General features: G+C 43.0%; 1 protein-coding gene across 6 annotated transcripts in view; it reads left to right on the forward strand.

Annotated features, from left to right (window-relative positions):
- LOC144511344 (mitogen-activated protein kinase-binding protein 1-like) overlaps positions 1–23311 on the forward strand; it is a 129544-nt gene that overhangs the window by 5411 nt on the left and 100822 nt on the right. The gene's annotated exons all lie outside the window — the stretch shown is intronic.

Below are 23311 nucleotides of genomic sequence, written 5' to 3' on the forward strand. Positions count from 1 at the left end.
CACAGGCCTCCTGTTTGAAAAACAACTCTCTGCAACCACCCTCTGGCTTCTGTCAAGAAGCCAATTTTGTATCCATTTAGATACCTCACCCTGGATCCCGTGAGATTTAACCTTATGCAGCAACCTACCATGCGGTACCTTGTCAAAGGCCTTGCTGCAGTCCATGTAGACAACATCAACTGCAGTGTTGGCAGTGATTTGAGTACAAGTTATTCATTGTATGTGAAGCACTTTTGAGATGTTTTTGCATGTAAAAGGTTTGCAGTCCTAGAGATATACAGCACAGAAATAGGCCCAGCTCGTTCATGCCGACTGAGTTTCCTAAACTGAACCAGTTTGATTTGCCCCAAATCCCTATAAATCTTTCCCATTCATAGTATCTGTCCAAATGTATTTTAAATGTTGTAATTGTACTGGCAGCTCATTTAATATATGCACCATAGTTGCCCCTCAGGTCCCTTTTAAATCTTACCCCTCACCTTAAACTGGAGTTTTGGAGTTCCCTATCTACCTGGGGAAAAGACCTTACTGTTCACCTGATCTATGCCTTTCATGATTTTATAAATCTCTAAGGTCAGCCCTCATTCTCCTATGCTGCAGGGAAAAAGTCCCAGTCTTTCCTTATAATTCAAACCTTCCAGTCCCCAGTAACATCCTTCTAAATAAATAAATTCTTGAAGGATGGCATGATGGCACAGTGGTTAGCACTGCTGCCTCAGTGTCAGGGACCCAGGTTAGATTCCTGGCTTGGGTTACTGTCTATGCAGAGTCTGCATGGTCTCCCCATGTCTGCTTAGGTTTCCTCCCACAGTCTGAAAGATGTGCTGGTTAAGTACATTGGCCATACTAAATTCTCCCTCCGTGTGCCTGCACAGGTGCCAGAGTGTGCCGACTAGGGGATTTTCACAGTAACTTCATTTCATTGTTAATGTAAGCCCGCTTATGTCACTAATTAACAAACTGGAAAAGGTGCAAAAAAATGTAATAACATCCTTCCTATAGCAGTGACAACAATTGTACACACTCAAAATGTGGCCTTATCAGTGTCTTGTACAGTTGTAACATAACATCCCAACTGCTGTACTCAGTGTTCTGACCGATGAGGGCAAGTGTGCCAAATGCCGCCTTCACCACCATGTCTATCTGTGCCGCCACTTTCAAGAAACTATGTACCTGCATCCCGAGGTCTAGTTGAAGAAGTTTCAGTGGAATGTGTCATGCTGATCATTAGGGCATGTTTCTTTGCCGAATAAAGTTGGCTAAAGAGTTCTTTCCAGTCCCAGAGAGGAATCGGGATACATTTTATTTTCAGAAGTGAAGAAACAAAAATTATTGAGAAATAGCCCAGCAACAGGTTTAACCTTTTTCTGTTTAACCAATCAAAGATTTTGGTTATCAATTATCACAACTGGCAGAGAGTTCATACCAAAAGTGTTAATCTGATCACGGGTCTGACTGAATCTTTTGTGTAGTTTCTAGCTTTGTTTTACAACTCCCTGCAGTATTTTTATAGACTTCCCCTCTTCTGAAAATCTTTGATTGCAGGAGAAAGTTTTCCATCCAGTATTAAAGGGTTACTTTTCAAATTATGGGCACCATTGGCATGCTTAATATAGATAGGATGTTCATGCATAAGTAGTAGTACAAAGTTTGATTATTGTTTCTGAATTGGGGGTAACCCCTTCATATATACTGATTTGTCTAATTTGTTCCTGGGAATTCAACATTCTCTGTCACTTCTGCCAACTTTATTGTTAATGAACCAGATTTTTTTATTGAGGAAAATAACCAGAATCCTTTGCACTGGCTGAAAGGGTGGTGGAATCTCATTAATCCAGATTTTCAAATGTGAATTTTTTTGGGGGGGGAAAAAAATCACAAGGCAGTCATGAGAGAGTTAGGGAGTCTAACTAATTGGTGCCTTTTGAAGATCTGGCACAGGTACAATGTGATAAGCCAAATGGCTTATTTTTCTTAAATGTTTTTAGTTCCTTCTGCTTGGTTCATGTCGGAAATTTGTACATTAAAGTAATTCTTCAACTACATACTAAAATCTTGCATTGATAGAGGGTTGGTTAAGGAGCAGGGAACAAAGAATAAGGATTGGTAGGCTGCAGCTAGTGAAATGCCATAAGGATCAGTGCTGGGGCCTTAGCTATTTACAATCTATATTAGTAATTTGGGCGAGAGACAGTAATGTTTGCTGACAGTACAAAGCTAAATGGGAATGCAAACTTTATTCATAGAAATCACCTCCAGTCACCTCTTTGCCAATTTATCTGCCTGTTATCCCTACTGTTTCCTGCTGCTCAACCAATTTCTTAGCCAGGTCAATGCTTTGCCTTGAATTCCATGAACTTCAACTTTATCTTAATGAGACTTCATCATAAACTTTCTGGCAGTCCATATAATAACCATATACATTCCCTTGTCTACCAATTCAGTCACCTCTTCAAAAAATTTATTCCGGCACATCGGGCATAACCTGCCTTTTACAAATCCATGCTTTTTAAAAAAAAATGTATTATTTCATGAGATGTGGATGCGCTGACAAAGTCAACATTTGTTAGCTATCACTAATTGCCCTGAGAAGGTGGTGGTGAGCTGTCACCTTGAACCATTAGTCCATCGGGTGCAGATACACCGACAATGCTGTTAGGGAATTCCAGAATTATGACCCAGTGACAGTGAGCAAACAGCAATGTTGGACAGGCTTTGTGGAGTTGGGAGGTGAGTTATAATCATGTATCATTAGATTGTTTACATCTTGCTGCTTTTGTACTGAAGTTGACATGGCATGTCCCCTTGTTGGTTAGAATCATACAGTGAAGAAGAGGTCCTTCAGCCCATTGAGTCTGCACTGAGACGTTAGAAACACCTGAACTCCCACCTAATCCCATCTGCTAGCACTTGGCCAATAGCCCTGAATGTTATGACATGCCAAGTGCTCATCCAAGTACTTTTTAAAGGATGTGAGACAACCCGCCTCTAGCACCCTCCCAGGCAACGCATTCCAGACTGTCACCACCCTCTGCATAAAAAGGTTTTTTCCTCACATCCTCCTCCAAACCTCCTGCCCCTCGCCTTGAACCTTTCATGTCCCCTCATGACTGACCCTGTAACCAAGGGAACAGCTGCTTCTTATTCACTCTGTCCATGTCTCTCATAATCTTATACAGCTCGATCAGGTCACCCCTCAGTCTTCTCTGCTCTATAGAAAACAACTCGAGTGTAACCTCTCTTCATAAATTAAATGCTCTATCCCAGACAGCAACCTGGTGAATCTCCCCTGCGCGCCCCTTCCTGTAATGTGGCGACCAGAACTGCATTTAGTATTCTAGCTGTGGCCTCAACAAAGTTCTATACAACTCCAACAGGACTTGCCTGCTTTTGTAATCTATGCTTCGATTGATAAAGGCAAGTGTCCCATATGCCTTTTTCACCACCCTACTAACATCGCTTTGCTGAGCACCTTTAATCTGTGCACAATCAGGACCCTCATCTTCCCGTTGTTTGCCATTTTAACATATGATCCTGCTCCCATACCCACATGTCTGTCCTTGGCCTGCTGCAATGTTCCAGTGAAGCTCAACGCAAGCTGGAGGAGCAGCATCTTGTCTTTCGGCTAGATGCATTACAACCTTCCAGTCTCAACATTGAATTCAACAACTTCAGACGATTTAGCTCTATCATGATGCATTTTGGTAGAACTAATGTAGGGAGGAGCTATACGATAAATGGCAGAACAAAAAGGGTGTAGATACGCAGAGGGACCTGGGTGTGCAAGTCCACAGATCCTTGAAGGTGACATCACAGGTGGAGAAGGTGGTGAAGAAGGCATATGGCATGCTTGCCTTTATAGGACGGGGCATAGAGTATAAAAGTTGGGGTCTGATGTTGCAGATGTATAGAACGTTGGTTCAGCCGCATTTGGAATACTGCGTCCAGTTCTGGTCACCACACTACCAGAAGGACGTGGAGGCTTTGGAGAGAGTGCAGAGGAGGTTTACCAGGATGTTGCCTGGTATGGAGGGGCTTAGTTATGAGGAGAGATTGGGTAAACTGGGGTTGTTCTCCCTGGAAAGACGGAGAATGAGGGGAGACTTAATAAAGGTGTATAAAATTATGAAAGGCATAGATAGGGTGAACGGTGGGAAGCTTTTCCCCAGGTCAGTGGTGACGTTCACGAGGGGTCATGGGTTCAAGGTGAAGGGGGGAGGTTTAACACAGATATCAGAAGGACATATTTTACACAGGGTGGTGGGGGCCTGGAATGCGCTGCCAGGCAAGGTGGTGGAGTTGGACACACTGGGAACGTTTAAGACTTATCTAGATAGCCACATGAATGGAGGAATACAAAAGAATGGTCTAGTTTGGACCAGGGAGCGGCACGGGCTTGGAGGGCCGAAGGGCCTGTTCCTGTGCTGTATTCTTTGTTCTTTGTTTGTTCTATCCCACCTCGAAATTTCTTTACCGTTTATTTTTCTATTGTCTGTTTTTTCCCCCTATTTTATCCCCCTTTTTCTTCCTCTTTGCTTCCCCTTCCCCCTTTTTCTTAACTTTACCTCTCTCCCGCCCTCACACACATCTTCATCTCATCTGTCACAGTTTATCCTCTGATTTCAGCTTCTCTGCCACTTGGCCTATCGCACCTTTTTTTTCCCTCTATGAACTGCCATCCTTTTCCCTTGTTTCTCTGGCTATGATTCATCTTTCATTCCCTCACCCTACAGTATAAATATCCTACTTTCTATGCCTTTTAGCTTTGACAAAGGGTCATCTGGACTCCACGTCAGCTCTTTTCTCTCCTCAGGTGCTGCCAGACTTGCGTTTTCTCTTTTGGTTTCACCATTCTTTTGTTCATTAATGTAGTAGAATAATTTTTGAGTGTGAGATTGCTCACCCAAAAAAACCTGTTTTTTTACTTCGATTAAAGTCATGATCTTGTATAACAACTTTGGATTGCCTTAACTTGGAGTTGTATGTAAAACTTGGCAGTGTTAGTGGAAGATCTGAGCTCTGAGGCAAGGTCAGAAAAACTGATATGAAACTTAAATGCTTTGGGTTGGATCCAAATCTGTGTTACTGTTGAAGAATTTACCCCAAAAATTGTTGTTTCCTTGATTTATTATCCATGTTAAAAAGAATCTCTCTCGAGTGATTTTGTAGTTTCTAGTTTGATCTTCCTCTGTTAAGAGCTTTGAGACTGCTCTGTTAATGTTGCCCGATGCAACACTAAAAGACTTGCCCCACTTTGACAGAAAATTGATTGGATTTGGTGAGGAACAGTCCCTTGAACATTCTGATCTCTGGTACTTTATCCAAATGATCATTCCTCATGTGATGCTAACTCGTACGCGTGCTAAGTGACTGAAGAGGGCATCATAAACTAAAATAGTCCTATTTTCATCTGTTTATATACATACTTTCCTATGTGGAATCATGGAGTAACCCAGATTGAACCTAGCATCCTGTAGTCTGTCTACTGCACACCAGGAAGTCTCTTTCTTGTAGTTCAGTAGCACACTGCACAAGGAAATTTACCTGTGAGCCCTTGGGGATAATAAAGTACTCCAGATTGATATGTGAACATAGATGGGAAGTTTTATCAGCAGTTAGTTCATAACCAACAGAAAAGTTTTATGCTGTCTTCAGTGACTGGTCATGTAGTGAATTTCTTGTGTCATAGTTGAGGTGTCTCTTCTGCTTGTAGAGGTGTGGTGTGAATCACTTCTGATGTTCCTGTGTTTTTCCTTGTGGCTGGTTAATGACTGCAATTGCAATGGATTGAAGGTGATTTCCTGTCACTAGGACAGTGTAGTGTAGAGATACATTTTTGAAGGCAGGAATGACCAAGAGAACATAAGCTTGTTGTTTAACAAGTTAGTGTAGTATCTATAATTAATGCATATTTATAAAGTCTAGTCTTGTCCTCCTATGCACAAACTACTCTACACCATGCATTGGCGCAACTCGCCAAAGTTACTTCCACAGCCCATCCCTGTGACCTTTCATAACTGAAGAAAAGGAATAGCAATGTCATGAAAATGCCACAACCATGAAGTTTCCTTCCACGATGCACATTATACTGATGTGAACATTTAATGCCAATCCTTGATTGGTGTTGGATTAATATTTTGGGGATTTCCCATTGCCACACAGACTGCAATGGTTCAAGGAGAAGATTAACCACCACCTTCTAAGGGTAACTAGGAATGGGTAACAACTCCTCAACCAGGGAACAGTTATACCCAAAGATTTTTAATTGAAAAAAGCACAAGGGGCTGAATGGCCTTCTGTTCCTATCCATAAATCATGCTGCAGGATTTGAATAGCAAATTTCTCCATTACCCTTGGTAATGTGCCTTCCTTAACTACTACTCAAACAGATTAACTGGGTACTTATTTTCTATTTGTGACCATACAGCAAACAAAGTACTCTGTTACCTATGCAACCATGACCGCACTCGAAAAGCAATTTTTATACCCATTTTTTTCCTCAGACATGGGTGATGCATAGGAACAGAAGGCCATGAAGAATGCACCAATAAGTCCACTTGCAGTCAGTGCAGTACAAATTGTTGTTCCTTTTGAAAGTTGGTGTTTTTAAATCCGTCCTGATGCACGTCAGATGAAAAATATTGATGCATCTGTTTTTTCAGCAATAACTTGTATAACACCCATATTCTAAGGTGTTTCAACAGGAGTGTTAGAGCAAAACTAGATACTGAAACATATTAGGGGAGATCATAGAGGTTTACAGCATGGAAACAGGCCCTTCGGCCCAACTTGTCCTTGCTGCCCTTTTTTAAACCCCTAAGCTAATCCCAATTGCCTGCATTTGGCCCATATCCCTCTATACCCATGTAACTGTCTAAACACTTTTTTTAAAAGACAAAATTGTACCCACCTCTACTACTACCTCTTGCAGCTTGTTCCAGACACTCATCACCCTCTGTGAAAAAATTGCCTCTCTGGACACTTCTGTATCTCTCACCGTAAACCGATGTCCTCTAGTTTTAGACTCCCCTACCTTTGGGAAAAGATATTGACTATCTAGCTGATCTGTGCCCATCATTATTTTATAGACCTCTATAAGATCACCCCTCAGCCTTCTATGCTCCAGAGAAAAAAGTCCCAGTCTATCCAGCCTCTGCTTGTAACTCAAAACCATTAAGTCCGGGTAGCGTCCTAGTAAATCTTTTCTGCACACTTTCTAGTTTAATATCCTTTCTATAATAGGGTGACCAGAACTGTACACAGTATTCCAAGTGTGGCTTTACCAATGTCTTGTACAAACAACTTCAACAGGACGTCCCAACTCCTGTTTTCAATGTTCTGACCGATGAAACATGCTGAATGCCTTCTTCACCACTCTGTCCACCTGTGACTCCACTTTCAAGGAGCTATGAACATGTACCCCTAGATCTTTGTTCTGTAACTCTCCCCAAAGCCCTACCATTAACTGAGTAAGTCCTGCCCTGGTTCAATCTACTAAAATGCATCACCTTGCATTTATCTAAATTAAACTCCATCTGCCATTCGTCAGCCCACTGGCCCAATTGATCAAGATCCTGTTGCAATCAGAGATAATTTCTTCACTGTCCACTATGCCACCAATCTTGATATCATCTGCAAACGTACTAACCATGCCTCCTATATTCTCATCCAAATCATTAATATAAATGACAATTGGGGCGGCACGGTAGCACAGTGGTTAACACTGCTGCTTCACAGCTCCAGGGACCTGGGTTCGAATCCTGGCTCGGGTCACTGTCTGTGTGGAGTTTGCACATTCTCCCTGTGTCTGTGTGGGTTTCCTCTGGGTGCTCCAGTTTCCTCCCACAGTCCAAAGATGTGCGGGCTAGGTTGATTGGCCATTCTAAATTGCCCCTTAGTGTCCCAGGGTGCATAGGTTAGAGGGATTAGTGGGTAAATATATGGGGACAGGGCCTCGGTGGGATTGTGGTTGGTGTAGACTCGAGGGGCCGAATGGTCTCTTTCTGCACTGTAGGATTCTATGGTTCTAATGACAAGTAACAGTGGACCCAGCATTGATCCCTGAGGCACACCGCTGGTCACAGGCATCCAGTTTGAAAAACAACACTCTACAACCACCCTCTGGCTTCTGTCAAGAAGCGAATTTTGTATTCATTTAGCGGGTTTGGAGATGGATAAAAGCCTGGTCAAAGACGTGGCTTTTAAGGAGAGTTTTAAAGGAAGAACAACAGGTTTACTGAGGTTTAGGAAGGCAATTCCAGAGCTTATGGTATGGGCAATTAAAATCGGGGATTCTCAAGAGACTAGCCTGGTCAGGGAAAATGTTACAGCGGTACTCAGGCAGGATAGATTAGGGAGCTTGTCTACAGAGGCCCTATGGGTGGAGCTGAGAAACAGGAAAGGTATGACCACATTAATGGGGTTGTATTATAGACCACCCAATAGTCAGCGAGAATTGGAGGAGCAAATCAGTGGAGAGATAGCTGACAACTGCAAGAAACACAAAGTTGTGATAGTAGGGGATTTTAATTTTCCACACATAGATTGGGACTCGCATGCTGTTAAAGATTTAGACGGGGTAGAGTTTGTAAAATGTGTTCAGGAGAATTTTCTACATCAGTATGTAGAGGTGCCAACTAGAGAGGATGTGATATTGGATCTCCTATTGGGAAATGAGTTGGGGCAGGTGATGGATGTGAGTGTGAGGGAACACTTTGGATCCAGTGATCATAATGCCATTAGTTTCAACCTGATCGTGGATAAGGATAGATCTGGTCCTCGGGTTGAAGTTCTGAACTGGAAAAAGGCCAAATTTGATGAAATGAGAAGGGATCTGGGAAGTGTGGATTGGCACAGGCTGTTCTCTGGTAAGGATGTAAATGGAAAGTGGGAGGCCTTCAAAGGAGAAATTTTGAGAGTGCAGAGTTTGTATGTTCCTGTCAGGATTAAAGGCAAAGTAAATAGGAATAAGGAACCTTGGTTCTCGAGGGAGATTGTAACACTGATTAAGAGGAAGAGAGTTGTATGAAATGTACAGGCAGTAAGGAACAGATCAGATGCTCGGAGTATAAAAAGTGCAAGAAGCTACTTAAGAGGGAAATCAGGAGGGCTAAAAGAAGACACGAGGTTGCATTGGCAGAGAGAGTGAAGGAAAATCCAAAGAGCTTCTATAGGTATGTTAGGAGCAAAAGGATAGTGAGGGATAAAATTGGTCCTCTTGAAGACCAGAGTGGTAGACTGTATGGAACCAAAAGAGATGGGGGAGATACTAAATCGTTTTTTTGCATCCGTATTTACTGAGGAAACGGGCATGGAGTCTAAGGAAATAGGGCAAACTGGTAGGGAGGCCATGGAAGCTTTACAGATTAAAGGGGAGGAGGTGCTTGCTGTCTTGAGGCAAATCAGAGTGGATAAATCCCCAGGACCGGACAGGGTATTTCCACGGACCTTGAGGGAAGCTACTGTTGAACTTGCAGGGGCCCTGGCAGACATATTTAAAATGTCAGTATTCACGGGGGAGGTGCCGGATGATTGGAGGGTGGCTCATGTTGTTCCGTTGTTTAAAAAAGGTTCCAAAAGAAATCCGGGAAATTATCGGCCAGTAAGTTTGACGTTGGTGGTGGGCAAGTTATTGGAAGGTGTGATAAGGGATAGGATCTACAAATACTTGGATAGACAGGGACTTATTAGGGAGAGTCAACATGGCTTTGTGCGTGGTAGGTCATGTTTGACCAATCTATTAGAGTTTTTCGAGGAGGTTACCAGGAAAGTGGAAGAAGGGAAGGCGGTGGATGTTGTCTACCTGGATTTCAGCAAGGCCTTTGACAAGGTCCCTCATGGGAGGTTAGTTAGGAAGGTTCAGTCGCTAGGTATACATGGGGAGGTAGTAAATTGGATAAGACACTAGCTCAATGGAAGAAGCCAGAGAGTGGTTGTGGAGGGTTGCTTCTCTGAGTGGAGGCCTGTGACTAGTGGTGTGCCGCAGGGATCGGTGTTGGGTCCATTGTTGTTTGTCATCTATATCAATGATCTGGATGATAATGTGGTAAATTGGATCAGCAAGTTTGCTGATGATACAAAGATTGGAGGTGTAGTGGACAGTGAGGAAGGTTTTCAAAGCTTGCAGAGGGATTTGGACCAACTGGAAAAATGGGCTGAAAAATGGCAAATGGAATTTAACTCAGACAAGTGTGAGATATTGCACTTTGGAAGGACAAACCAAAGAAGAACGTACGGGGTAAATGGTAGGACTCTGAAGAGTGCAGTTGAACAGAGGGATCTGGGAATACAGGTACAGAATTCCCGAAAAGTGACGTCACAGGTGGATAGGGTCGGAAAGAGTGCCTTTGATACATTGGCCTTTATAAAACGGAGTATCGAGTATAAAAGTTGGAGTGTTATGGTAAGGTTATATAAGGCATTGGTGAGGCCAAATTTGGAGTATTGTGTACAGTTTTGGTCACCTAGTTACAGGAAGGATGTAAATAAGATTGAAAGAGTGCAGAGAAGGTTCTCAAGGATGTTGCCGGGACTTGAGAAGCTGAGTTACAGAGAGAGAGATTGAATAGGTTGGGACTTTATTCCCTGGAGCGTAGAAGATTGAGGGGAGATTTGATAGAGGTGTATAAGATTTTGATGGGTATAGATAGTGAATGCAAGCAGGCTTTTTCCGCTGAGGCTAGGGGAGAAAAAAACCAGAGGGCATGGGTTAAGGGTGAAAGGAGAAAAGTTTAAAGGGAATATTAGGGGGGGCTTCTTCACTCAGAGAGTGGTGGGAGTGTGGAATGAGCTGCCGGATAAAGTGGTAAATGCGGGGTCACTTTTAACACTTAAGAAAAACTTGGACGGGTTCATGGATGAGAGGGGTGTGGAGGGATATGGTCCAAGTGCAGGTCAGTGGGACTAGGCATAAAATGGTTCGGCACAGACAAGAAAGGCCAAAAGGCCTGTTTCTGAGCTGTAATTTTCTATGGTTCTAGAATTTGATGGATACGGATATCTTGGAGGAAGGGGTCTTTTAAGAGACTCCTGGATGAGTACATGGAACTTAATAGGATGGAGGGTTATAGGTAGGTCTAGAAGGTAGGGATGTGTTCGGCACAACTTGTGGGCCGAAGGGCCTGTTTGTGCTGTAGTTTTTCTATGTTCTATGTGAAAGTGTGCGGGAGGCAATTATAGATATGGGGATGAGGCCAAGAAGGAATTTGGAAACTAGGATGTGAATTTTAAAATGAAGGTAGCACCCAGTCAAACAACAGTGTAGATCACTGAGCACAGATAATGCAGATGTTAACTAGTGCAAGTAGAAACACAGAAAACAGAGCTTTGGATGAACAAAGAACAATACAGCACAGGAACAGGCCCTTCGGCCCTCCAAGCCTGCGCTGCTCATGTGCCCACTAGACCATTTGTTTGTATCCCTCTATTCCCAGTCTGTTCATGTGGTTATCTAGATAAGTCTTAAACGATCCCAGCGTGTCTGCCTCAATCACCTTGCTTGGCAGTGCATTCCAGGCCCCCACCACCCTCTGTAAAATACGTCCCCCTGACATCTGTGTTGAACCTTGCCCCCCTCACCTTGAACCCGTGACCCCTTGTGTTTGTCACCTCTGACCTGGGAAAAAGCTTCCCACTGTTCACTATCTATGCCCTTCATAATTTTATACACCTCTATTAGGTCACCCCTCATCCTCTGTCTTTCCAGGGAGAACAATCCCAGTTCACCTAATCTCTCCTCATAGTTAAGACCCTCCATACCAGGCAACATCCTGGTAAACCTTCTCTGTACTCTCTCCAAAGCCTCCACGTCCCTCTGGTAGTGTGGCGACCAGAACTGGATGCAGTATTCCAAATGTGGCCTAACCATCGTTCTATACAGCTGCAACATCATATGCCAACTTTTGTATTCTATGCCCTGTCCAGTAAAGGCAAGCATGCCATATGCCTTCTTCACCACTCTCTCCACCTGTGCTGCCACCTTTAAGGATCTATGGACTTGTACACCCAGGTCCCTCTGTGTGTCTATACTCCTGATGGTTCTGGCATTTATTGTATAGCTCCCCCCTGCATTAGATCTACCGAAATGCATCACTTCACATTTATCTGGATTAAATTCCATCTGCCATTTCTCCACCCAATGTTCCAGCCTATCTATATCATGCTGACTTCAAGTTTACAGAGGGTGGGATGTGGGCCATAAACTATGGCATTAGTTTCGCTGATGTTTAATGGGAGGACATTTCTGCTCATCTTGTACTGATCAGCAATCTGATAATTTAGCAACAGTGTGTCGTTGGTGTATGTACAATCGTTACCTGTGTGCTTTTGGATGTGGGGCTGTATGTAGAAACGGGACACGAGTAACAGTATGGGAGAAGGCAAAGAAGCCAATGCATGTCATATTCTGGCTACAATTAGATGAGAATAGAAAGGTGAATCAGTTCGACTGAGGTGGACGACGGGTTTGGAGGAGGGTAATGTGGTCAATTGTGTCAGGCTGTGGACTCTGCAAGTGATACTTGTACTAATGAAAGTTTTTCATCTGTATATAAGCATGTAGGATATAAGCTGCATCTAAAGGAGTGCACGTTACTTTCATTAATCCACTGCTGACTTGGTAAAATCTTTCCTTATTTAAAAAGTCAAGAAATATGACTAAACATCCTGCTTCCAAACTGTCAATTAATGACTTAACCCACTACTTATCCCATTGCAGAGATTGCTGTTTAAGGTTTGCAGCACTTGTAACTGTTATTTTGTACGTCTGATTCCTTTTGAAAAATAACTGCAACTAAAATTGAACATTGCCTTAAGTCAAGACAGCACGAGGCTAACTTCAAGTGGTGCCAATTCTTGCATGGTATGTTTAGAAAATTCATGATGGCAGCACATTCAGGCGTGTGTAATGAATTGGAGTAGGACCAAATGTCTTGTTTATGGCCAACTGTGTTTGATGCTAAAGTACTAAAGCAACAGCAATGATTATTGTCAGAAAGGCAAGTCCTTTTGTTCAGATAAATTTCTGGCCCATGTATGAGGGCAAACCAAAAAGGCACAAACGCAAGAGCACATTATTAATCAAAATATTGTGAATGCTGAAACAGAAAAGGGTCGGTGTTCTCACAGTATCTCTGTAGAGGGAAACAGATAATGTATCACATCAGAGATCAAACACAAGAATAGGTTTCAGTGGCTGGAGTCTTAACAAGTGTAAGGTCCAAAGATGCTTAAAACCATGCATACATGTTGGGAAATATCTGTTTAAATCTATTTCTAGAGATTCTGGGGCGGTTCTTCCATCCTGCAGCACTGATTTTTATTTTAGTACAGTGGGTCGGGAAATTTAGGTAGCACCTGATCCATGGCATCCATGCTGGGCATTCGGCCCCAAGCACGTCTCCCAGCGTTGGCTCCGCGCTGGAAATAGGCGCCAGAAAATTTATGTAAATACAAATTTAATTGCTATTAGCGGGTCCAGGACCGAAATCTCTGAGCCTGCTACCTGGACTCCTCAGAGGGTTGGGCACTGGGAAGGTGGGGGGGGTTGCCCCTGGGTTTTGGCACCTTGGCAGTGCCAGTCTGTGTCCACCAGGCATGGGGCATTGACAAGGCAGGGGTCCCGGTGCCACTCTGCACTTTGGGATTGCGATCAGATGGAGGGAGGCCACCGGGCTGTGGTGAGGGTGGTCAGGGTTGTTGATCAGGGCTCGGCGGGGGGGCGGGGTGGCAGTGATTGAGGCAGGGGAGGGCCAGGGCATGTTCGGGGGCCAGTGCACGGGCTGTGGGGTGCTGATGGCCAGCGATGCGTGGTTGTTGTACTGGCCAGCTCAATCGCTGGCCAAAAATCACAGATTTTCACAGTAACTTCAATGCAGTGTTAATGTAAGCCTACTTGTGACACTAATAAATAAACGAAACAATTGGGAGGCGGGCAGACAGAGGCCACTGTGCATGCACCAATCTCAGCACTGACAGATCGCCACGTGTGCAGTGGCCCACTCAGCGCTATGCTGCCGGCCTCTCCAGTGGGAATAGGTCCCGCCTATTGATTTTGTTTTTTCTGTTGCACCATTTACACTAGTGCACTCAGCAGAGTACGGGAGATTCTTCCCTGAACTCTCACTGGAAAAAAACAGCATGATTGCCTCAAGTTTTCACACGAATTCGACACTTGGAATTTTTTTTGGGAGAATCCCAGCCTCTTTCTTTTATAAAGTTTAAAAACCAATCATTGGAAAGATCTGAGTGGGCAGTGGAAGCAAAATCTAGATAGTTAGGTAATGAGCTGGGAAGAATATAAACATTTCTCAAATCATGTGACCGTTTCCTCCTGCTGGCAAAATTTCCATCTGTTGGAAATGGGGACTGAACTTCAGCATCTGGGTGCTGCCTGCCATTTTTTCTTTTGGGGTCCACAGAGTCTTCCTAACTTCATAAAAATCTGACCATTAGTCAAGGCTTAAATCAAGCTTATTAAACAATAATAGAGCTAGCTAACACAGTAATAGCAATATGCAGCTTAAAAGCTTAAATACAATTTTCTCATTTTGTCAACATTGAGTTCTGTAATTTTATTCAGTGTTAGTTGCCAAATGAAATAAAATTTACAACAGATTTAAAATAAGTTTAAAATTTAATCAGTAAACATAAAAGCCATCCAATAAAACCAAAAACTTAAAAATCTGAAGACCTGGGATGTGTTGGCTGATAGGGTAATGGAAACAGTTCAATAGCCAAAAAGGAATTGGATCTGCATTTAAAAAGGATAATGTTATGGGATTGTGACAAAAGAACAGAGTAGCACCAATTGGATAGCTCTTTCAGATAGCTGACAGAGGCAAATGGTTTTATCCTGTGTTGTATGAGATAAGTCAGTCGAAATTCGGAGGTAGAAATCTACTACTGTGTATTCCAAAATATTGCAGTTCCTCATATTTTCTGTGAATCATTGGTCTGGATAAGCATTGAAGAGTATTTTGCCTACCCAAAAATTGGTGATGAGGACCGATAGGATAAACATGGAGGTTAGGAGATGCATTTTTCCACTCAACAGTTCATTAGCATGGATTACAACAGGTATGTACTGAAGTTAAGACAATCAAATAAGCGTGGCACAGTGATCTTGTCACTTGACTAGTAATCCAGCGACCTAGGACAAGATCTGGGGGATGCACGTTTGAATCCCACCATGGTAGATGGTGGAATTTGACATTTTTAAAAATTCTGTAAGTAGAAGTCTAATGAAACCATTGTCAATTGTTGTGAAAACCGATCTGGTTCACTTAATATGCTTCAGGGAAAGAAATCTGCCACCCGTACCTGATCTGGCTTACATGTGACTCCAGATCCATAGCACTGTGGTTGACTCTTCTGAAATGGAGGGCAGTTAGGAGTGGACAATAAATGCTGGCCCAGCCAGCGACACTCATTCCGTAAATGATTTTGAAAAGGGGTGGTTGTGACCCATACAGGGAAATTCAAACTCGGCCATCTGACCATAATACTGAGTTCAAATAGAGCTAGTTTTGGTTTGTCCGGGGGCCTTAACCCACACTGAGGAAAGTAGTAAATTTGACATAAACTCCCATCCATTCAAGAGTATTTAATTGGGTCAGTTGGCTAGAGAGCTAGAGTGTAGTTCAGGCTTGACAACAAGAGCACAAGGTTCAATCTCCATTCTAGCTGAGGTAGACCTGGGCCTGTCTCCTCACCCTGCCTCACAGAATATGCTATGGTTTAGCAACCCCCAAATAATAAAGAATGCTACCTGGAGAAGAAGTGGTCAAAGAAAATGTTGAAGAGTGGATAAAGGTCTGTTAAATGTATGCTCAAAAAATGAAATTTGTTAGGCATGACCTCCCTCTGACAAAACCATGTTGACTATTCCTGATCAAACCTTGTCCCTCCGAATGGAGATAGATTCTCTCCTCCTGAATCTCTTCAGCAGTTTCCCAACCACAGACGTGAGACTCACTGATCTGTAGTTCCCTGGTTTGTCTCTACGACCTTTCTTAAATAGTGGGGCCACATTAGCTGTTCTCCAGTCCTCTGGCACTTCCCCGGTGGCCAGGGAGGAATCAGAAATTTGGGTCTGAGCTCCTGCAATTTCCTCCCTTGCCTAGGATGCAATTCATTTGGATCTGGACATTTGTCCACTTTTAAGCCCTCCAATACCTTGTTAGTCCCTAAAATAATTTTCTCTAGAGCCTCAGTCTCTCTCCCCGAGTTCCATACATACTACATACCTCATTTTCATGGGTGAAGACAGATGTGAAATATTCATTTAACACCCTATCAATGTCATATTCTTTCCCTGGTTATCCTCTTTCCATTGATATACTTATAGAATATCTTGGGATTTTCTTTACTTTTAGCAGCCAGAGCTTTCCCATATCCCCTCTTTGCTATCCTAATTGATTTCTTAAACTCCATCCTGCACTTTCTGTACTCAATTAATGCCTCTGCAGACTTACTCCCCTTACACTTGTTAAAAACCTTTCTTTTCCTTCTCATTGTACCCTGAATGTCTCTGGTCATCCATGGTTCTCTGGGTTTGTTACACCTTCCTATTACCCTCGAGGGAGCATGTGGGGCCTGTACCCTCCCCATTAAATATTTGAATACCCCCCACTGCGCTTCTGTAGATTTCCCCACAAGTAACTCGTTCCAGTCTATCTTGCCCAGATCCTACCTAATTTTGTTAAAATCTACTCTTTCCCCCAATCCAAAACCTTTTCCTGCAACTTGTCAATTTCTTTGTTCATTACAAATTTGAATTGAACCATGTTGTGGTCACTATCACCAAAATGCTCCCCACCAACACATCAACCACCTGCCCAGCTTCATTCCCCAGAATTAGGTCCAGCACAGCTCCTTCCTTTGTTGGATCCTCTACATATTGACCCAAGATGTTTTCCTGTATACATTTTAAGAACTCTACTCCATCTAAGCCCTTAACATGATGGTTATCCCAATTAATGTTGAGAAAGTTGAAATCACCTAATATAATTACCCTCTTATTATTTTTACACCCCTCTGCAATTGCGCACATATTTGCTCTTTAATTTCCCGCTGACTGTCTGGGACTCTAATAAACACCTAGCAACGTAGCTGTCCCTTTTTTATTCCTAAGCTCTACCCACAGCTTCATTTGATGTCCCCTCCAAGATATCATCTCTCCTTGCTGCAGTAACTACCTCCTTTACTAATAATACAATGCCTCCTCCTCTTTTACCCTCTCCTCAATCTCGCCTGAAAATTCCATATCCCAAAATGTTGAGTTGCCAAACCTGTCCCTCCTTCAACCATGTCTCTGATAGCTAAAATCATAATTACACGTGTCAATCCTCGTCCTTAACTCATCCGTTTTACTTTTAATGCTCCAGGCATTAAAGTAGAGGCCCTCCAGCCTTGTTTTACTCCCTTGAAACTTATTATTGCTGTATTCCTTCTGACCTGATTGCTTTTCTATGTTATACTGTGTCCCTATTTGGCTAATAGTCTGGGTCCCCTTCCCCTGGCCAACTAGTTTAAACTCTTCCCAACAACACTAGCAAACCCACCATATTCTTTGAACTTTCTCCCCCTCACCTTAAGTGCATGCCCCTAGTATTAGACATTTCAACTCTGGGAAAAAGATTCTGACTGTCAATCTTACCTATGCCCCTCATAATTTTATAGACTTTTATCAGGTCTCCCCTCAGCCTCTGCTGCTCTGTAGAAAACAACCCAGTTGCTCCTTATAGCACATACCCTCCAGGCAGCATCTTCTGCCTCTTCTGCACCAGAATTAAATGCAATTTAAGTGCGGCCTAACCAAAGTTTTATAAAGCTGCAACATGCCCTCCTGACTCTTGTACTCAGTGCCCTGAACAATAAAGCAAGCATGTCATGCGTCTTTACCACCCTATCTACAGGGAGCTCTGGACTTGAACCCCAAGATCCCTCTGTACATCAATGCATTTCAGGGTCCTGCTATTAACTGTATAATTACCCTTAACATTTGATCTCCCAAAGTGCAGCACCTCATACTTGCCGGGATTAAACTCCATCTGCCATTTCTCCGCCCATATCTGAAACTGATCTATATCCCACTGTATCCTTTGACAACCTTCTAGACTATCTACAACTCCACCTGTCTTTGTGTCGCCTGCAAACTTACTAACCCATCCATCTGCGTTTTCATCCAAGTCATTTATCTATAATCACAAACAGCAGAGGACCCAGTACAGATCCCTGCGGAACACCAATAGTCACAGACCTCCAGTCAGAAAAACACCCTTCCACCACTACTCTGGCTTCTATGGGCAAGCCAATTCTGAATGCAAGCAGCCAAGTCACCGTGGATCCCATGCATCTTAATCTTCTGGATAAGCCTACCATGAGGGACCTTGTCAAAAGCCTTAGACAATGTACCCTCATCGATCATTGATAGAATAAATTGAAATATATGGGTATGATGTGATAGTCATTATAGAGTAGTAGTTACAAGGTCACCAAGGCTGGGAACTGAATATTCGAGGGTTTTTGACATTGTGAAGAAAAGAAATGGGGTCGCTTTGTTAATAAAGGATGAGATCAGTACAATATTGGGAAATTATCTTGGTTCAGAAGATCAAGATATCGAATCAATTTGGATGGAAGTGTGCAGCAAGAGAAATGAGTCACTTGTATGAGTATTTTTTAGGTCCCCTGACAGTTGCTATGCTGTTGGACAGAATATAAACCAAGAAATAACAGACGCTTATAAGAAAGATAAAACCATATGGAAGGGGCCAAAGAAACCTAGGTGCCCCTTGTAATTCCACCTTCCTGCACGTGCCCCTCTTTCTGCACACCCACCATAGCTCTGCAGTTTACAGAAGAAAAGGTGCAGATCCCGCTACTTTTTAAATGAGTTTAGGGTGTCTGTCTCCACCACCAGCTCAGGGAGCGAATTCAAGACGCCCACCACCCTCTGCGTTTAAAAAAAAATAAAGTTTTTCCCTTGTGTCCCTTCTTATCCTTCTGCCACTTCGCTTGAATCTAGCTTTTGAATTCTGTGCCAAGGGAAATGGGTTCCTCCTGTCTACTGTTTCTCTACCCCTCATAATTTTGTATACGTTAGTCGTGTCACCCCTTAGCCTTTTCTTTTCGAAGGGAAACAACCCCAACCTCCCACCTTTCCTCATAGCTCAATTCTCCAGTCATGGCAACATTTTAGTAAATTTTCTCTGTACTCTATCCAGAGTAGTTACGCCCTTCCTGTAATGTGGCAACCAGAACAGCACACAATACTCCAGTTGTGCTCTCACTAGTGTCTTGTACAGTTCCATCATTATATCCCTACTTTTGTATTCTATACCTTTGTCATGAAGGAGAGTATTCCATATGCCTTCTTTACAACTTTATCTACCTGTACTGCTACCAAAGATGCTAAAATAATCATGAGTGATTTTAATCTTCATATAGATTGGACTAATTGAATTAGCAATGAACCTTGAGGTTCAAGGTGTATTTGGGATGTGTTCTGGAACCAACCAAACAAAGGGCTATTTTACACCTGGTAATGCATAATGAGATGGGATTAATGAGAAGGGCGGCACGGTAGCACAGTGGTTAGCACTGCTGCTTCACAGCTCCAGGGACCTGGGTTCGATTCCCGGCTTGGGTCACTGTCTGTGTGGAGTTTGCACATTCTCCTCGTGTCTGCGTGGGTTTCCTCCGGGTGCTCCGGTTTCCTCCTACAGTCCAAAGATGTGTGGGTTAGGTTGATTGGCCATGCTAAAAATTGCCCTTAGTGTCCTGAGATGTGTAGGTTAGAGGGATTAGTGGGTAGATATATAGGGATATGGGGGTAGAGTCTGGGTGGGATTGTGGTCGGTGCAGACTTGATGGGCCGAATGGCCTCTTTCTGTACTGTAGGGTTTCTATGATTTCTATTATGATAATGAATTACATCATTGTAAATGATCCTCTAGGCAAGTGTGATCAAAACATAATAGAATTTCACATTCCGTTTGAGAGTGAGAACGTTGGTCTGGAATTAATGTCTTAAACCTAAAGGCAATTACAAAGATATGAAGACTGAGTTGGCTACAGTGGATTAGGAAAGTGAGTTAAAGGTAATATGATAGAAGTAGTGGCAGATGTTTTAATGAGATATTTAATTACTCTCAACAAAGATGCATTCTATTATGAAAGAGACTCTACATGAAAGATGCACCTTCACCGCTGAACTAAGGGAGTTGAGGATGGTATCAAATTGAAAGGAAGGGTGTACTGATGGGCCAGAGAAGTACTTCAGAAACTAGTAAAGAATGACTAATAAAAGAAATAGGAGAACTTAGAATGTGTTAACTGGCTAGAAATATACAAAATAGTCAGTAAATGCTTCTACAAGTATATAAAAAGAAAGGGAGTAGATAAAGTGAGCATTGGTCCCTTAGAATGAGACTGAGGAATAGAAAATAGAACATTACAGCGCAGTACAGGCCCTTGGCCCTCGATGTTGCGCTGACCAGTGAAACCAATGTAAAGCCCCTCTAATCTACACTATTCCAATATCATCCATATGTTTATCCAATAACCGTTTGAATGCTCTTAATGTTGACGAGTCCACTACTGCTGCAGGCAGGGCATTCCATGCCCTTACTACTCTCCGAGTAAAGAACCTACCTCTGACATCTGTCCTATATCTATCACCCCTCAATTTAAAGCTATGTCCCCTCGTGCTAGCCATCACCATCCGAGGAAAAAAGGCTCTCACTATCCACCCTATCTAATCCTCTGATCATCTTGTATGCCTCTATTAAGTCACCTCTTAACCTTCTTCTCTCTAACGAAAACAGCCTCAAGTCCCTCAGCCTTTCCTCATAAGACCTTTCCAGCATACAGGCAACATCCTGGTAAATCTCCTCTGCACCCTTTCCAACACTTCCACATCTTTCCTATAATGCGGCGACCAGAACTGTACACAATACTCCAAGTGTGGCTGCACCAGAGTTTTGTACAGTTGCAGCATGACCTCCTGGCTCCAAAACTCAATCCCTCTACCAATAAAAGCTAACACACTGTATGCCGCCTTAACCCTATCAACCTGGGTGCCAACTTTCAGGGATCTATGCACATGGACACCCAGATCCCTCTGTTCATCCACACTACCAAGTATCTTACCATTAGCCCAGTACTCTGTATTCCTGTTACTCCTTCCAAAGTGCATCACCTCACACTTTTCTGCATGAAACTCCATTTGCCACCCCTCAGCCCAGCTCTGCAGCTTATGTATGTCCCTCTGTAACCTGCCACTTCCCTCTGCACTGTCTACAACTCCACTGACTTTAGTGTCATCGCAAATGAATGAATAACAGGCAACAAGGAAATGGCAGAGACTTTGAACAGATATTTTTTACGTCTTCACAGTAGAAGACAATGCAAGAAGGAATTTAAAATAATCACTATACTAAAGAAAAAGTGCCAGGAATACTAATAGGGCCAAGGCTGATTAGCTTCCTCAAGCTGATGGCCTGCATTCTAAAGTCAAGTGGTTGTGGAGATAGTGGATGCCTGAATTGTAATCTTTCAAAATTTCCTGACTTCTGGAAAGGACCCAATGGATTGGAAAACCGCATGTGTAATATACAATTCAAGAAAGTTGGGGGGGGGGGGGAAGAGACAAAGCAGGGAACAATAGGCAAGTTAGCCAATGACACCTGTCATTGGGAAAATGCTGGAACAAAGAACAGTACAGCACAGGAACAGGTCCTTTGGCCCTCCAAGCCTGAGCCGATCATGATGCCTGCCTAAACTAAAACCTTACAGAGTACGTATCCTTCCATTCCCAATTTATTCATGTATTTGGCTGGATGCTCCTTAAATGCTGCTATCGTACCTGCTCCCACCACTTTCCTGGGCAGCGTGTTCCAAATATTTGTCACCCTCTGTGTAAAAAAAAACTTACTTTGCACATCTCCTCTAAACTTTTCCCATGCACCTTAAACCTATGTCCAAGCAAGAATGCAGAATGCTGTGGTACAGAGGGATCTAGGTCTCCTTTGTGCATGCATCACAAAGTTGTCATGCAGGTATAGCAAGTAACTGTGAAGGCAAATTGGATATTGGCCTTTATTGCAAGGGGATGGAGTGTAAAAGCAAGGAGGTTCTGCGACAACTGTAAGGGGCATTGGTGAAACCGCAACTAGAGTACAGTTTTGGTCTCATTTGTATTGGAAGCAGGCTCACTGGATTGATTCCTGGGATGAAGAAGTTGTCTTGAGGGAAGTTTGAGTAGCTTGGGCCATAATCTTACTGAAGCATAAATGATTCTGAGAGAACTTGACAGTGAGAGGATGTGGAGAGGATGTTCCATTGATGGGGAATTTAGAACTGGGGGAGCAGTTTCAAAATAAGGGGTCTCAAAATTTCATCTTAAATGCAAGTCTATTTATTAGTGTCACAAGTAGGCTTACACTAACAGTGCAATGAAGTTACTATGAAAATCCCCACGTCATATACTCCGGTGTCTGTTCAGGTATACTAAGGTATGCTAAATTGCATGGCCAATGCATCTAACCTGTGAGAAGAAATTTATTTTCTTGTGCGTTGTTAATTTTTGGTATTCTGTTCCTCTTGGGTAGTGGGGGCTGGGTCACTAATACACTCACAGAAATCACAGAAACCCTACAGTACAGAAAAAGGCCCTTCGGCCCATTGAGTCTGCACCAACCACAATCCCACCCAGTCCCTACCCCCATATCCCTACATATTTACCCACTAATCCCTCTAACCTACACATCTCAGGACACTAAGGGCAATTTTAGCATGGCCAATCAACCTGACCCGCACATCTTTGGACTGGGTGGAAACCCACGCAGACACGAGGAGAGTGTCTGTGTGGAGTTTGCACAATGACCCAAGCTGGGAATCAAACCCAGGTCCCTGGAGCTGTGAAGCAGCAGTGCTAACCACTGTGCTACAGTGCCATCCTTGGGGCTCTTAACCCAAGCCATGAAGCAGATCTTTGATCAGTAATGGAGTTGAAGGTTGTAGTAGGAAAGTGAAGCAAAGGACAATCAGAAAAGTCATGATCTTAATGATGCAGTAGGCTCAAGAGGCCAAATGGCGCCTCTTGCTCCTATTTCTTTATTAGGATTTCATAAAGCTTGTTTCTAGTTGGAATGATGGGATTAGAAGTTAGTTACTTCCCTCCTGCCACCCTCTGCAAATTGCATTGTTGTAACAGTGCAACCAGATTTTTAATATGTTAAGTAGCTTTTTTCTTTAGATTTATTTTTGCATTGTATGTGAAATGTTAGATGTTCAACTTGTCTTAATA

The sequence above is a fragment of the Mustelus asterias genome, chromosome 24, assembly GCF_964213995.1.
Source record: "Mustelus asterias chromosome 24, sMusAst1.hap1.1, whole genome shotgun sequence".
In the NCBI taxonomy this organism is placed as follows: domain Eukaryota; kingdom Metazoa; phylum Chordata; class Chondrichthyes; order Carcharhiniformes; family Triakidae; genus Mustelus; species Mustelus asterias.